The following is a 17,230-nucleotide window of genomic DNA, read 5'->3' as shown; positions in this document are numbered from 1 at the left end:
TTTAGGGAAACTACGGAAAAATTAAATCTGCATGGCCGTAGGGCGATTTAGACCCAATCCTTCTAAATACGTGTCCACCGAGCTCGCCCTTGTGGCAGTAGATCGATACTGAAGACACAGCTCCTCACAATTGCTACTTTTGCTTCCTAACGTTTAGGACTGGGTTGTGAACGTTCTTCGCTCACTTTACTAGAACTATTGGGGCTTTCTGTAGATTATTGAAGTTCCGCTCCATTTCTTCAAAGTTTCGTGTGCCTGTGAAGAAAAGCGAACCTCGCAATGGCGAACGTTCCGCATAAGATCTTTGGTCTTTTACATTGATATACAAAGGCGATTCACGAGAATAACGCTGCATTTCATTCCGATCGTTTCTGACGTAAATTTGAACGGACTATCTCACCCTGACATGATCTTAACAGCATTTTCGATATCTTTCGCCAAGGCTTCTAGATGCAAACCTCAAACAGTGCAATGGTACTCTAGGACTGATTGCACAAAAATTTTATATGCCGTTTCTTTAGCAATTCCACTCCACTTTGCGGATACAAATTAGAATTCTTTCTACTTCATAGTGCTAAGCTCAACTTTTTAAACGATGTGATTTTTTTTATAGACAACATTCTCAGCGAACAATTCAGTAGCGCTGCTAATCATGTGTGATAAAATGTATATGTTTATTCGGAACAGCAGCAGTAGCCCCTCAACCACATCTTATTTTCTTAGGTTTCTTTGGCTCTTCCATGGTTTTTTAACTCATTTGTCTTGAAATCCGATAATATTCGAATTATTCTATAAGCCACTCTATCAAAGCCAGTCGCTGTCTAGTGGTCTCGGGTTCTGAAAGAAGTGTTGTGCCCTTCAGCACGCAAACTGATTTGATGCAGCTAGTCCACACTGTTCAAACTCCTTCATCTTTGCAATAACTAACGCAAGGTGTATCTACTCTGAAATTGCTTACTGCTGTCAAGCTTTGGTATCCCTCTACAATTTCTACCTCCTTCCCTCTCTCTCGCCCCCCCCCCCCTTCCCCCCCATTCCCACACGCGCGCACGTCCTTCCATTACCAAACTGACGATTCCTTCGTGTCCCAGGATACGTCTTCTTAACCGATCCTTTCTTTCAGTGAAATTGTACCATAAATTTCTTTTGTTACCAGTTCGATACAGTACCTTCCCATTAAGAGAGGAAGGATCTATTCATTCTTCTGTGGAACCATAATTCAAAAAGATTTTATTCTCTTCTTATCTGAAATCGTAATTGTCTACGTTTCACTTTCAAACAAAATTACACTACAGTGGTGTTTTCAGGAGAGACTTCCTTTAACATTTAAATCTACATGCGATGTTAATAAATTACTCTATTTCAGAAACGCCTTTCCTTCTATTGCCAATCAGCACTTTACATCTTCTCTTCGTCGAGCATCGGCAGGTAGTTTACTGACCGAATACCGAAACTAGTTGTTTACTTTTAGTGCCTTGTTTCACAACCTAATTCCTCGAGCATCGCCTTATCCTTTTCGACTGCATTCCACTATTGACGTTTATGTCAGAACCGTTTTTCAAGATTGTGCCCATTCTACATGGATACTCTGCAAATCACATTTAAGTGCCTGACAAGGGGTTCATCGAACCACCTTCACAATAATTCTCTATCATTCCAGTCTCGTATAGCGCGCGGAAAAAGCAAACACCTATATCTTTCCGTGCCAGTTCTGATTTCCCTTATTTTATTATGATGATCGTTTCTCCCCATGTAGGTCACGTCAACAAAATATTTTCGCATTTGGAGGACAAAATTGGTGATTTAAATTTTGTGAGAAGGTTCTGCATCAACGAAAAACGCCTTTCTTTTAATTATTTCCATCCCAAATCCTGTATCATTTCAGTGACACTCCCTCCCGTATTTCAAAAATGTGTGTGAATTCTTAAGGGACCAAACTGCGGTCCCTAGACTTATATACTAGTTAAACTATCTTATGCTAAGAACAACACACACACCCATGCCAGTAGGAGGACTCGAACCTCCGGCGGGAGGGGCCGCGCAGTCCGTGACAAGACGCCTCAAACCGCGCGGCCACTACGAGCGGCTTTCCCCTATTTCGGGATAATACAAAACGTGCTGCCCTTTTTTGAACATTTTCGATGTACTCGGTCAATCTTATCTAGTAAGAATCCCACACCGCACAGTAGTATTCTAAAAGAGAACGGAGAACCGAAGTGTAGGCGTCTCTTTAGTAGATCTGTTGCATTTTCTAAGTGATCTCCCAATAAAACGCAGTCTTTGATTAGCCTTCGTCACAACATTTTCTATGTGTTCCTTCCAATTTAAGTTGTTCGTAATTGTAATTCCTACGTTTTTACGGCGTTCATATTTGACCATTTTATCTCGTAAGAATAGGTTAACGGATTTCCTTTTGGGACTCTTGCGGGTGACTTCATGCTTTTCGTTATTTAGGGTCGATTTCCAATTTTCGCACCATACCGATATCTTTTCTAAATCGTTTGCAATTTTTTTGATCTTCAGATGACTTTTCTACTCTTTAAACGGCAACATCACCTCTAAGACGGCTGCTCAGATTGTCTCCTAAATTGTTTACACACATAAGGAACAGCAGAGGGCCTGTATGGTGCAGTGTCAAAAGCCTCCTGGAAATCTAGAAATACGTTCAACGGATCTTCAGATGTTCAAATGTGTGTGCATTGCTAAGGGACTAAACTACTCAGGTCATCGGTCCCTAGGCTTACACACTGCTGAAATTAACTTAAACCAGCTTACGTTAATAACAACACACACACACATAAGCCCGAGGAAGGACTCAAACCATCGGTGGCAGTGGCCGCGCAGACCGTGACATGGCGCACGGCCACTCCTTTGTCGTCTCTGACGAAATTATGATGTTCTCGTCATGTCTCAAATTCTTTACTTCTTCTCCTTGAACTTTATTTCCCTTGCGATGTATGAATTGCGTTAGCAAAAGTCCCGAACTGACAGTGAGCGTCGGGAGCGTATCCGCGCCACGAGGAGGCGGCAGAAGGCAGCGCCAGGAGAGGCGGCCCAGCCCGTTACAGCTGTGCGGCCGTCTTGCCCAAGCGGCCTACTTACTTAACGGCGAGGTGCGCCGCAAGTGGCGCTGCCCCAGCTAGTGGAAGCTCCCAGCAGGGGCGCCTCCGATTCCTCTAACCTTCCTGCCGCCTTGAGAAAGAGTCCAACAACGATAACACCGACGATGTTAGCGCATCCTCCACAATTACAGCTGATAAATACTCCTCGAGTTCCTAAACGTGAAACGACGAATTACGATTATTCATTACGTGCAGCCATATCACACTGCAGTACGCCCCAATAGCCGAGTGATGCCGGCACGGTAGCTCAGCATGTTCGGTCAGAGGGCTGGTTAAAAAAAACCTGAGTGAAAAGATCAACAACGAACTTGAACGGATGTCGTGTGCCGTCCGCAACGACCAAATACAACGAACAAACGCAAAAGTGGTCAGCGTGACGGATTGCCGTCCTACGGGCCCAGGTTCGATTCCCGGCTGGGTCGGGGATTTTTCTCCGCTCAGGGACTGGGTGTTGTGTTGTCTTCATCATCGTTTCCTCCTCATCCGGCGCGCAGGTCGCCCAATGTGACGTCGAATGTAATGAGACCTGCACCAAGTCGCCCGGACCTGCCCAGTAAGAGGCCTCACGGCCAATGGCGCCAAGCGCTCATTTCCATATCACACTGCAGACTATTGTCTCATCTTTCTCCAGTCTCCTGGAGTTGTGACTTGCAAGGTAAATGTAGGGGATAGTGGCAGATACGTTAACTCCGACGGTGACGTGGCCTAAATCGTTGGAACAAACGGTTTGTCATTGTCCTGTGGCAGTAATCTCACGTAGCCAGTGAAACGATAAGTCTTGGTGCTCCCTAGAAATTTGACGAGTTTGCATGTTAACGCGTGAATCGATTTTTCTAGCCCTGCCAAATATCGATTTCCTTACTGCCAATTGTTTTACACGAGTTGCCTCTGGAAATGAGGTGTTCCGGTTTCTGATTTAGTCAGTATGATGGCTGATCTCTTTATTTAAATGTGGGAGGTTTATAAGTTCATGCTCGGTCTACAAATACATTGTATCCGGACGCCCCTATCTAATGCAGAAATTAACACTAGAATTCATAAGGAGCGGATCCGCCAGTTTAAAGGGAGTATCGTGTTGTCAGTAGAGAACCACAAACGGCAGAATGGATCCGTTACGAGGGACCGATCGAGGTGGCGCAGTGGTTAGCACAGTGGACTCGCATTCGGGAATTCGGGAGGACGACGGTTCAAATCAGCGTCCGACCGTCTTGATTTAGGTTTTCCGTCATTTCACTAAATCGCCTCAGGCAAATGCCGGGATGGTTCCTCTGAAAGGGCACGGCCGATTTCCTTCCCCATCCTTCACTAATCTGAGCTTGTGTTCCGTCTCTAGTGACCTAGTTCTCGACCGAAAGTTAAACACTAATCTCCTCCTCCTGCTCCCCCTCCGTTAGGAGGCACAGTGAATTCGAACGTGGACTAGTCATTGGATGTCACCTGAGTAATAAATCCATCAGGCAAGTTTCGGTCCTCCTAAAGCTGCCAAAAACGACCGCTATGGTCCTTATGTACTGACAGACAGGGACCGTCGAGCTTTACGGAAAGTGGCTGAAAAAAAAACTCGCATGCAAACAGCGGAAGGAACCACGCGAGTCGGCCGCTGTGGCCGAGCGGTTTTTAGGCAGTTCAGTCCGGAACCGCACGAGTGCTACGGTTGCAGGTTCGAATCCTGCCTCGGGCATGGATGTGTGTGATGTCCTTAGGTTAGTTAGCTTTAAGTAGTTCTAAGTTTCAGGGGACTGATGACCTCAGATGTTAAGTCCCATAGTGATCAGAGCCAATTGAACCATTTGAATCACGCGTGAGTCCCTAAGTGGTACCGGCAGTCTAGCTAGCACAGTCACTGTGCTTAGGGAGCTTTTGCAGAAATAGGATAGAATTTGGAGCAGCTCCTCATAAGCCACACATTTGTGCAGTCGACGCTGGGCGACGCTTGAGGTGGTGTAGGAGCGACACAGTGGACGCTGGGTGACTGGAAACGCTGTACCCATGGCAATACGATGGAAGGGTTTGGGTTTGACGAATGCCTGGAGAACGTTAGCCTACCAGCCATCATGTGTATTGCTAGCAGAGAAGTGCGTGGTAGGTGGTGTTACGGTATGGGGGTGTTTTTCGCTCTTAGGTTGTGATCCCCCAGTTGCGCTTAATACACGTTAAAGGAGTGAGGATATGAACACATTTCAGGAACACTTAGGAGAAAATGACTGTTTGTATCCGCACTCTGCATCCTGTCATAAAGCAGCGTCTATGAGGCAATGCTTTGCGTACAATAACATTCCTGAAATGGACTGGTCTGCTCAGAGTCCCGACCTGACTCTAATTTAACACCGGTAGGATGAGTTAGTGTTGAATCCTTGTTAGCCGCTTTATGTCGTCTCGTTGTCTCTGTAGAGCTGTACCATGGGAAGCAAGGAGAGAATGTTGGTTGGTGGCCGGTATCCTCGTTCTATAACACAAACTGCAAACATTTAATAACTGGGTTCTTTATTACATAAGCAAATAGTTACTTACCTTAGGCTTCCACGTGCTGTGGTACAAGCTCTCCTCTATAGCCCACTTTAGCCTCACTCCTGATGAAATATAAAGTCCGCTATGAACACTATAAGGCAGCTATGTGCCGCCTGTCTCTGTGCTAGAGGCTGAGACTGCGGCTCCGACTCGGTGACACGCTCGATGACAGACTCGAACTAACTCAGCATAACAGGCTCAAACTAGCTGAACGGACTGGCCCTCCGGTCCGCGGCGGCTGTCTAAATAGTGGCGGCCGAGAGGGCGTTGGCGGCGCGTTTCCAGCGAGTCTGTCGTTGGCCCCTGTCGATTGTCTTATAACCTTTATACCACATGGTGTGCTGATGCCGGCTTATTCCACCACTGTTAGAACGTCGACTTCGCTCGAGGCCCCAACGTCCAACATTTCTGGTTTCAGTTCTTGAGGAAGTACCGGCTGCCATTCCCCCACAGACATTCAGACACCTTGATGAAAGTTTCCCCAACTGAGTTCGAGCCCTCACAAAGGCGATATGCACATGCACCGCATATTAATGTCCAACAATAGCTATCTGGGTACTTCTGATCAGATAGTGTACTCACTTCATGCAGGTGGCTGCATTTTTAAAAACAAGGAGCATTCTGACAACCCAAGCAAGTTTCAGATACTATACAGTTTTCACTTGGAAGTAGTCATCGACTATGGAAGAGTAAATGCGGCAGCTGGAACCACATTCCCAGAATCAACATTCGAATGTTTACAAGACCAAGTAAAAGCGATACTGTAAAATTCGTTTATGAACAACAGTTTTCGAGCCCCATGTGAATATCTGATTGTCAAACAGTTTCACAAGAAGTATGCATTGTTGATAACTTTCACTATTTATAGATATCGTTAGAGGTGGAGATTAGTTCGGCCTGGGCAAGGATGTGGCAGGAAATAGCATGCAGTCTTAATGAAAGAACCATGATAGTATTCGCCTGAAGTGAGTTGTGGAAACTGCGTGAAACCGAAATCGGGGTAGGTGGACACGGTTTCGAATCCTGCCAAGTTGAGTTATTTGGTGCAGCTCAATTCCAACAAATCCAGGAGCCTGTGAGCGTGTAAACGCGGCGCACGCCTTAGTTTCTGCAGCATCGATGTCAAGCCGTTACCTCATTAGCACTCCAGTAGCTAACAGAACTGCTCTTCCGCGTTTTGTACTGGGAGCCGCAGACGCAGGAGCTAGCTATTCACGCCGCTCTCTTTGTCAGCGGCGAAGGCCGTGCTACCGAGAAAGGCGGGAAGGCGTGCATTACAGATAACCCGGCGCGTTACAAGTTGTCTGTTCCGTCACGTATTGAACGCTCTGTGCGCGCAGACCAGACACACACACACACACACAGCCCAGAATTGTTTATTCTGTCTTTAACTCAACTCTCTATCAGACGAGCTGTGTTAGTTAAGCGTCAAAATATATCCTGATATTTCTCTGCGCGATTATCCTGTGTGCGGTCCTGACCGATCACGTGTAGCACAATTCTCAAGGGTTTTTTACGGACCGTAGAGATACTATAAACATTCAACGTAACTTCTACGCAAAAATTTCGACGCTCTATTAGTAAACTAAATTATTTTGACGAACCATATTGGAGTAATAAAAATCAACGCTTACGTTCATGTAAAACGAATGCTACACTGTTCTGATGACACTACAGAAATATTGATTGAACTCCTTTGTGAACCTGGCGTGATCAGCAGCGTAAAAGTTCTGTAGAGTCACGTGCTAACGAGATCTCGAGAGTTCCGAACTGATTTTACTTACCGGGCTGTGTAAATTGCTCTGAGCACTATGGGACTCAACTGCTGTGGTCATCAGTCCCCTAGAACTTAGAACTACTTAAACCTAACTAACCTAAGGACATCACTCACATCCACGCCCGAGGCAGGATTCGAACCTGCGACCGTAACAGTCGCACGGTTCCGGACTGCGCGCCTAGAACCGCGAGACCACCGCGGCCGGCGCTCTGTGAATCATTCATTGCGTATTACACTTTAATCTAAGTTCATATTTTCCAGCGTCTTTGCTGTTATATAAAGGGCGATCAAAAAGTTTCCGTTGGAAGGCTACAATATCCCCTTGCTTACATATCGGTGCTTATAAACCCGCATCGGAGTCACGCTGGATGGATCAACGCTGCAGCAATGGCCTCAAACGAAACCTTTTGATCGTCTCTTATAAAATACGGATAAATGGATCTTTGTCCAACAGAGTAATACTTTCACTGTTTAATTAAGTAAACATTCATTAAGCATCAGTAAGGTTACTTCAGTCAGGTGATAGTAAAATACCTCTTTTATCTGGATTTCTTCACCCTAACCAAGAATTTCGTTTGCAAAGACTATCGCAAAATTGGACCACAAAGGTGGTATAGGTGATGAGAGAACTTATCTCCATCATAGAACATGAAATCGAAGAATTTGCTCCGCTAATGAAAGTGACATGTAGAAGTAAGCCCAAAGACAGAAAGTAGGCTATTACGGTAATTTACAATCACGACATTCCCGTAGATCTCTAAACATTATCTATAGTGTTTCACAAAACGAATGTCTATTTTCCTCCAGAAATTCCTATTTCCGTAACACTCGTGTGTCGATCGAAACAACCGGTACCAAATCTAGCATCAATCTATCAGTCTCGTAGTTACTTTTACATTCGATGATTGCAAAATGCTAATAATGACGTGTTGAGTTCTGCCTGATTGTAAATCATGAACCCAATTAAAATAAGTTCGTATTTTATTCTCTAGGCGAGAGTGCGAAACTTAATCGAACGACGTCCCGATGCCAAGGATACGGCCTCAGTGTGCGTAACTTCATCTGTTCCTTCTGGTCGTCAAGGACGAACAGATCGAGCTGAGTTTCGCAAGGTCTCTGCGGATTCCTTGCTGATTTTTATAGCGGAAGTTTCCGTTCTGCTAATAGGGCAATATGCATGAGCGTGAAACGTGTCCTATAACTCTACAACAGACAGACATCCGCAGTAAAGCCCTACAGTTATGCGGGTAAACTCTTTAGCAGATAACCAGTACAGACTAAAAGATATGGAGATATATTTCATACGTATCTGTGACACCGAAATGAAGATAAGAAGTATGTATGATACCATACATCACAAAATTTGAACCGTATGTTGGAAATGCTATTTTAAGATACCTCGTTAGTTACATAAGATGGTGCAACTAGTGAAAGAGTTGCATTCGACTGACGTTAACATGACGTTGCCCTCAGGAAGATACAGTGTGACACAGTTAAATATAGATAATAACTGCATCATACAGAACGGAATGTGTAAGTTAATTTAAGTTGTGCCGTCAGGTCTCATCCTATCCAACACCTGGGAAAACACTGTACATTCCGAAATGACCAATCGTTTCTTGATGCAATATTTAACAACTATCGCTTCAAAGTTCAGTGTGTGTAAAAACTTTAAATCTACTACAGGTTGATCCAAACTGATCGAAATTAGAGAAAACAAGAATGTTGCTCTCTTTCCAGGAAGAAGCAACGCACTGAAATCCTCGGAAATAATCATAAAATTTAGGCTACATCACACCATTATCTTTGGAAAGAGGGAAGAAACGCTCTTTGTAATTAGGTAAAATATTGGCATTTGCGTAAAACCTGCCACTCATTACGGAAGACTCAAATAAAAAATCCAACTAATACCCAACAGAAACCAAAAACGAAAAAAGGAAATCGAAACAAAATAAACGTATTTAGCTTTAGGTTCCCTCGCTGTTCGTTTTCGAATACTCGCTCGCAGTGGGACAAAAGCGCATCGTAAGTAGTTCACACAAAATCCGTAAGAGACGCTACCATAGCTCGCAGTTAACGCAGACGCCTTTGCTTCCGATCATACTAATACTAAAGTTTAGCCAGTTAAGCGATTCTGTTCGACGATTCTTCTTGAAAGTGGACCGTTTGCCAATAGTGTTTTTAATTCACTAATTTGATATTTACAGCTCTTTTAACACAGAATTTGTTGCGTAATACTGACAAAATAACGGGGGTTATGCTACAATGTCTCCAGTAATACAACTGAATATCGCGTTAACTAATAATCCTCGCTGCTCACTACGTCAGTTGTTACCTTATGAAAGTTTTACGAGTCAACCATACCTTTATCCCAGCACACTACCGGCGTTTCACTCCAGCCAGACAGCGCCACACGGCATGGGCTTAGAGAGGCCCCGCCCCGTCTGCACTAAGAGGCGACCGCACGCGCCTTGCTTGGTCTATCCGCTTGCCGGGCATGTCTCCGACTGCCGACTGGCATGTTGCTGGGCAACGCCCCCTGCAGTTAAGAACAATGGACTGGGAACGTCTATCGTAGCTGCTTGACCAGATGTGCGCAGCAAGAACAACACATCAGTGGTTATCCAGCAGAATTCCAAATTTTTTTACGCTTTTTCTTCGAAAACTAATAATGTGGGAATTACTTGGGTCTCCAATTAGCTAAGTATTTACGACACAGTTCACATTCCGTACTACTTCATAACCGGAATGTGTCATTTGTATAATGGTGGCACATACTGATTAAAATGGTACACGCTAGGTAGCCAGCGTATCTTGTGTACCCCAAATACGTAAATAGAATTTGTTGTGGTCTTCAGTCCGAAAACTCGTTTGTTGCAGCTCTCCACGCTAGTCTATTACATGCAAGCCTCTTCATCTGTGTGTAACTGCTGCAACCGGCGTCCATTTTCACTTTCTTACTGCAGACAAGCCTCTATATATTTTACCCCCATCGATCCCTTGATGCCTCTGTAGAAACCATATCAGCCGATTCGTTCTTGGCAAGTATTGTTAAGAATTTCTTTGTCCCTCAGTTTGCTTTCTTACTTGTCCACTATTTATTTGATCTACCAATCTGTCACTTTCTTTGACAACACATTTCAAAAGCTTTCATTTTCTTCATGCGTTAGCTGTTTATTATCCACATTTTATTTCTGTGCAAAATTACACTACAAACAAATGCCTTAAAAAAAGTATTCTTAATGTTCAAGTTTAAATTTAATGTTAGAAAATCTCTTTTTTAGAAAACGCTTTTCTTACTATAGAGAGTCGACGTTTTATATCCCCTGTAGTTTGGACACGGTCAGTTATTTTGCTACCCAAACAGCAAAACTCGTCTAATATTCCAATGTCTCAGTTGCTAATTGAACTCCCTCAGCATCGTCTGATGTAATTCTACTACGTCTCATTACCCCTGTTCTACTTTTATTGGTGTTCATCTCGTAACCTCCTTTTGAAATATTATCCATTCCATTCACATGATTTTGCATGTCCTCTGCCGTTCCTGGCCGTGTTACAGTATCACTGGGCAAAGCTCAAAGTTTTTATTTCTAAAAATTTTAGATTCGACAAGTAATACAGCTTAATACTCGAAACACTTTTTTAACTGAGTATGTAAAACAGCTGCGATATATTTTTAATGGAACTGCACACTTTTCATCAGTATTAGAAGGATAAGCAGGAAAATGATACGAGAAAGTCCCGTTGACGTCGATGGAACCAGAGACGTAGCACAAACTCATGTGGGACAAGGATGGGGAAGGAAATTAGCCGCGTCCTTTTCAAAGTAACCACCCTGGCATACAAATTAACCTATTTAGGGAAACCACGGAAAATATAAATTTCAATGACCGGAAAAAGACTTGTACTCTGCCACTCCCAAATAACCGGTGGTGGCATTTGGGAGTAATTGCAAAAGGAGGCTGTGCTAAAATGGGAGGTGAAACCTGCCAGTGCGCAGTATACGTGCTACCCTGTTACCCTATAAGAAGCAGACGTAATTCCCCTGAGCAACTTGTGCTAAACTTGGCTCTGCAAGTCATAGTTATATTCCTCTTTTCCAGAGCTTACACACGTTAAAAAATAAATAGTGTGATTCGACGGAAGTCGGGCCTGTTGGTGTAGCGGTAAAACGTGTGCATGCAAAACCGAAATGTCACGAGATCGAATACCGATTGGGCCGCGAAATATTTTATTCTGCTTTTAATTTATCTCTCACTTCTCCACAATGTCTACATTCGCCAGGAACGACACAGGGTGCGGATTACACGTTAAACTGTAGGTCCCTTTTCCTCGGTAGGGTTACTGGGGTAGGTTAGGGACACGCAAGTTGCAGAAGTGACGTCCAATTGAAAGACTTATACCATGCAGTTGAGTCACACGGATGTATTATTACAGTTATTTTAAAAAATTAACTGCAGTTGATTCAGCATCTCGGAGCCTGAAAAAAGTTACGAGTACTAAGAAAACAGGAAAATACTCTCCCTTTTGCGCCGAATTTCTTGCGTCGATGTCTGTAACTATTTGTAATGTATCTGGGGCTTTATGCTGGCTCTATACCTACCTATTCAAGTAAAGAACTTGTCTTTGATATTAAAGTTGTCAAAATAACTGAAATTTTTTTGCATTGAACTCATGTCTGCTAAATTTTGTGCTTAGACAGAGGCGTTTGTAGTTACGTACACACTTCACTATGAGCAGTTATTTGCATCCACTAGAGAGGACTGTGCATATCATGTTTACATTGCATGCTGTATTTCACAATTATTCTGAAACTGTAATGTAATGTTGACAATAACTTTCAATGAAGAATAAATGCACTACGAGGCTATTGTTAGTATTCCAAAAAAATGGTTCACCGCGGCCGGCGTTAGTATTCCCAATGCCTTGAGTAGATGCCCACATCTATGAATGTGGACCATACACAACTGCAATTACTTTGTTACCTTAGAGAATAGTTACCTCAAATTTATGTTGTAAAGAAAAATACTTTAAGCTACTGATTTCAATCTTCCGAATAATTATTCTTGTGGCAAAATTAACTAAATGTGACGTTTTAGAAAATCTGTTGTGATCTTTTCGGAGTGAGTTCTCGTCAATCTGTAGCTCCCAAACTAAACTTACAAACTCCTACGCTGTTTCTTATTTTCCCAGTGGTGTATTTCAATCAGTGATGTACTTTTATAGCAAGAAATCGAATCGTTTTTTTAAGTTTTGCACAAGGAAATTCGAACAAAATCAGTCAATGAAATACACAAAAGCCTCATCTTCTCCTTTTCTGTGTTGTTTCAGAGACAACCAGCAAAAAACGATTCTTTAAAGAACTTAACTCGCTTGTATAAAACAGGTTCAAACGTTTGTACTTTACAAACGAGGTAGTGTTTTCAATGTGTTCTGTCAATCACATACAAGCAAACACCGTCCGAACACGCTCTGAAGACCCAGCCGTACCGACAGACCACCATGTTATCTTCAGCCCTTAACCGTCACCGAATGTGGATACAGAGGGGCGTGTGGTCAGCACACCGCTATCGCAGCCGTTGTCAGTTTTCGTGACGGGAGCCGCAACTTCTGAATCAAGTAGCTCCTCAATAGACCTCACAAGGGCTGAGTGCGCCCCGCTTGGCAAGAGCACTAGGCAAACTCGGACGTTGACCCATCCAAGTGCTAGCCCAGCCCGACAGCGCTTAACTCCGGTGATCTGACGGGAACCGGTGTTACCACTGAGAGAAAAGGCCAGGTTTTAAAATAAAGTCTGCTGGAAGTCGCTAAGTGGTCTCATTACCAGACACTGGATGAGTACACAGTCTAAGTAGTTTTGCGCTCCGTTTTAAACAAAAGCTAGTTTTTCACGCATTCTCCGTGTTCATGACGTTGCATCTTCTGATCCGTGTGCCGCAAAATGATATAATTTTGCAGGTGCAATCAGTAAAATGTGTGGATGCTATCTGCAAAATGTATGCAGATGGAGAGATGGAGATAAACATTAAAACAGTATACATGATGCTGTACTTCCACTGCATGAATAGCGAAAACGAAGTAAACGATAACGTTTCCCCTTTTATCGTTCTGTGGGCGACGACAACGAGAAAAAGTTTCGTGATGGTTCGAAATTTTACATAAAGTTGGTTAAAAGTCGCCAAGTGCTTTCAATCTCGAATACTGGATGAATAAAGTTTGGATTATTTGCACGTCACTAGTTGTGTTGCCTCAAGAAATACACACATTTTCTAAGTTTAATACATGTCTTACTAAGTTAAGCGTCTAACATAAGGTTATAAAAGTATTTTACATTTTTTAATTCGGTCAACAGTTATATGAAATACTGAAAATCAATTTATGTTCCTCCCAGAAACAGTTAGATAGGCAGCCTGCAACTAGGGGTAGTTGTCCGTACCCCGGGTATACCGGTTAGCAATATGTTGGTAGATGTTTATACTGTCCAAGAATGACTGTTGCTAACTAGTTCCTGATGAAACGGTAAATAATTTGGATTTCTAATTTCGGTTTTTATTCTCTATGTAATGGTTGCGAGAATTCCTGTGACAGTATGAATACAGCGGTATTTCTCATTGAGACTGTTAAAGATTTCTGTTACCAGTCACTCTCTAATAACTCATCTGTTGTGCTAAACACGACAAATTTCGTGAATATAGAAGCGTCAAGCACGTGAAAATGAGAATAAGTTCTCGAAAAGCGGTGTGCTTAGCATAATACAACATCGGTTATTGAAATAAACGGTAAGAGAAAATCTTTATTCTCTTGCCACTTGTAGTAGTAATGTATGTCGTAGGAATTCTTGCAGTTTCAACTGTAACTCTTTTTTACGCTCACGATGATGGGCCCGGTAAGCTAGGCGTGATCTGTTGTCTGCGCGACTCATGCGATATGAAAATCGCGCAGTGGTAGAACGCCAGAGCTGCGTGCTGCGCGGGGCGTCTGAAATCCGGTAATTCTGCACCGTACACGTAGTTGTAGTGGAGATTCTGACAGGCTGCTACAAGTTAAATGTACACTTAATGTGTAGGAAGAATAACTGTAACGGACTTTCACATTCGTGTGTCAAATAATCGAATTTGTCATATCTGATACATGGTCTCTCATTATTCAGTTTCGCAAAATAATACAGAGACGGAGTAGACTGAAGGGCTTTTCGCAATACAAATCTTATTGCGTCACGCATTCCTGCGCTGCACGATCAGACATTCCGACGAACAAGTTCGTGCGCAACTCAACGAACTAAGACACGGGCCGCTGTTCGCGACACGCAAACGCTTTCACCGTCCGCAAAGACGGGGCCGCCAAGGACGGAAATGACTTTACCTGTAGCTGGCCTCCATCGGCTCGTGCCTTCCAAGATGTGTCGGCCACATCCGCGACGACCGTACAGTTCCAGATTTTTTCTCGGCTTAAAAAAAGACATCTGTCGCGTAACTAAGCGAGCATTAGCCCGAAAATCAGAGCCGATTGCAACGTTGCTATTACGACACGAGTAACGCGTCTACGGAATCGACATAAAATGGTTCAAATGGCTCTTAGCACTATGGGACCCAACATCTGAGGTCATCAGTCCCCTAGAACTTAGAACTACTTAAACCTAGCTGACCTAAGGGCATCACACACATCCATGCCCGAGGAAGGATTCGAACTTGCAACCGTAGCGGTCGCGCGGTTCCGGACTGAAGCGCCTAGAACCGCATGGCCACACCGGACGCCACGGAACCGACATTCTGTTGTACCATTACGGGGGGTGAGTTGAATCCTTAAGGTGCCAGTTTGCACTGTTTTGTCCCGTTGTCTACAATTAAACCGTTGAATGTGGTGACAAATATTTTTAGCTGATCCTGGATACGTTTGATTAGTAACGTTCTTTATACCTTTCGTCTGAATTGTTGCCGTAGTATGCTGAAGTCAGGAAGATTAGATTTCAGTTCTGTCAGTCAATGCTGACGTAGACTATAATTCATTGTCTTGTTGTAATAATCATTTTCACAGTCTTGTGAAGTGCTTTCGGTAAAGTGACGGAAAATTAAAATGTATATGGCAAGTATGGAATGTGGCCCCTAAACAGTAAAAAGAGTAGCAATAAATTGGAAACCATTGGATATCAGTGGTGCATAGCGACCGTTGAATATTTAAATGTAAAGAAGGAAGCTGTCAGTCGTAGAATTTGTAATTTATCGCGGCTTTAAGTTTCGACTGTAACATAGTCATCATCAGCGCTTAGCAGAATAGGCATATATGTGTTAGAGTGCGTTTGACTTTTGTGTCTGTCATGCAAATGCTAGCGTCAGTTGCCACCGCCTTTCATCTACAAAAGTATTCAGGTGTTAAGAGGATAAGAAAGATTTGAACGACGAAGCGGACCTGGCGCCCAGGCAAATAGCTCGAATCGATTAATTTCTTTTGCAAAAGATTTTTATTAGACTGAAATTAATGCTCGGGTAATGGCACCATTTTTATGTGCACTGTTCGAATTTTACGCGCAAAAGCAGTCACACTCTTTCGTATTTTACATGCAAAACAGTCACTCTTAAATAACTCCGAACTTGAGCGCTGCTGATGGTTCAAATGTGGACCACCAGTGTGCCAACCCTTGACCTAAGAAAAGTTTTAACAGTTTGGAAAAATCTTATTTCGTTTAAATTGTGCATGAAAAAAAAAACAAAAAACACGGTTTTCTGGGAGGCTTTGAAACGCACTAAGTCTATAAAAGCTGGATGCGGCATGTAAAATTCGTTCTCATGTACCATTGAATGCACGGAAACGGTTTAATGTGAGTCAAATAACCGAAAGACCTGCACCAGGCGAACGGTCTACCCGACGGGAGGCCTTAGCCACACGACATTTCATTTCAAATAAATTAAAAATGAATCCTTTCTATAAATTGAAAACTCGCTTTCAAAAATCCAACTTCATTCGGATTTTACGTGTAAAAACACGTTTTTTCTGTCTTTTTTTATCCATTCCATTTCTATGTTTCAACCTATGTGTATGGGTTAAAATTTTGTAAAAAGGTAGTCAAATACGTGTACTTAATGGTCGTCTTGTTATTTTGTGAAAGTCTCAGCCATTGCCCATGATATAAGCCACGTGATCAGTCGTCGCCCGTGTCAAAAAGAATCTACATCGATTGCCAAGCTATGGCGATCTAACGCTGAAATTACGACAGAGTAAAAGTTAGGAACCAGAATGAAAAATGCTCCTATCACAGCACAAAAAAGCGAATGTGCCCTGGGCACAGTTAGAGACGTAAAAGAAGTGAACTACCTTTTCGAATTATCTGGCAGCTTCAAATACATTTATTTAAATAAAAACGTGTCGGCACATTCGTACTTTTTTGCGAGTTAACCCTACCTCCCCAGTGCAGTCAGCTCTCTTAGCTGCCGCTTCATCGTGCAATGTGTAGGGTAACGTTCCTGATCCTTTGCCCATAATCCAGATGATTCGCCAGCCATGGTAAACATACGGCTGAAGAGCATATGTGTAACAGCGAAAAAAGTTTTTCTGAGGGGGGGGGGGGATAAAATTCCTGGGGGTGGACTTGTTGCTGGGGGGACACTAAAACTGTTTTTCACGAATGTGCAAAAATATTTTTGTTTAAGTGTCTTTGTGGCTGCCAGAAAGTCGAAAATCTAGTTTGTCTCTCTTACATCCCTACTTCTTTCCAGGACATTTCCCTTTTTTTGCTGGGAGCATTTTTTATCTTGGTTACATTATGCATCTTTCTTGATAATACTGCGTATGATTTATTATTATTATATCCAGACCTGCCAGACGCTGA

The 17,230-nt window shown here is 43.1% G+C and overlaps 1 protein-coding gene across 4 annotated transcripts in view; it reads left to right on the top strand.

The window, feature by feature from the left end:
* Positions 1–17,230, top strand: part of LOC126329244 (sushi, von Willebrand factor type A, EGF and pentraxin domain-containing protein 1) — a 505,108-nt gene that overhangs the window by 110,828 nt on the left and 377,050 nt on the right. The gene's annotated exons all lie outside the window — the stretch shown is intronic.

This window comes from Schistocerca gregaria, chromosome 2, assembly GCF_023897955.1.
Source record: "Schistocerca gregaria isolate iqSchGreg1 chromosome 2, iqSchGreg1.2, whole genome shotgun sequence".
NCBI classification, from domain to species: domain Eukaryota; kingdom Metazoa; phylum Arthropoda; class Insecta; order Orthoptera; family Acrididae; genus Schistocerca; species Schistocerca gregaria.
Note: the sequence above shows the minus strand (reverse complement) of the source record. Positions and strands in the feature narration are given on the sequence as shown.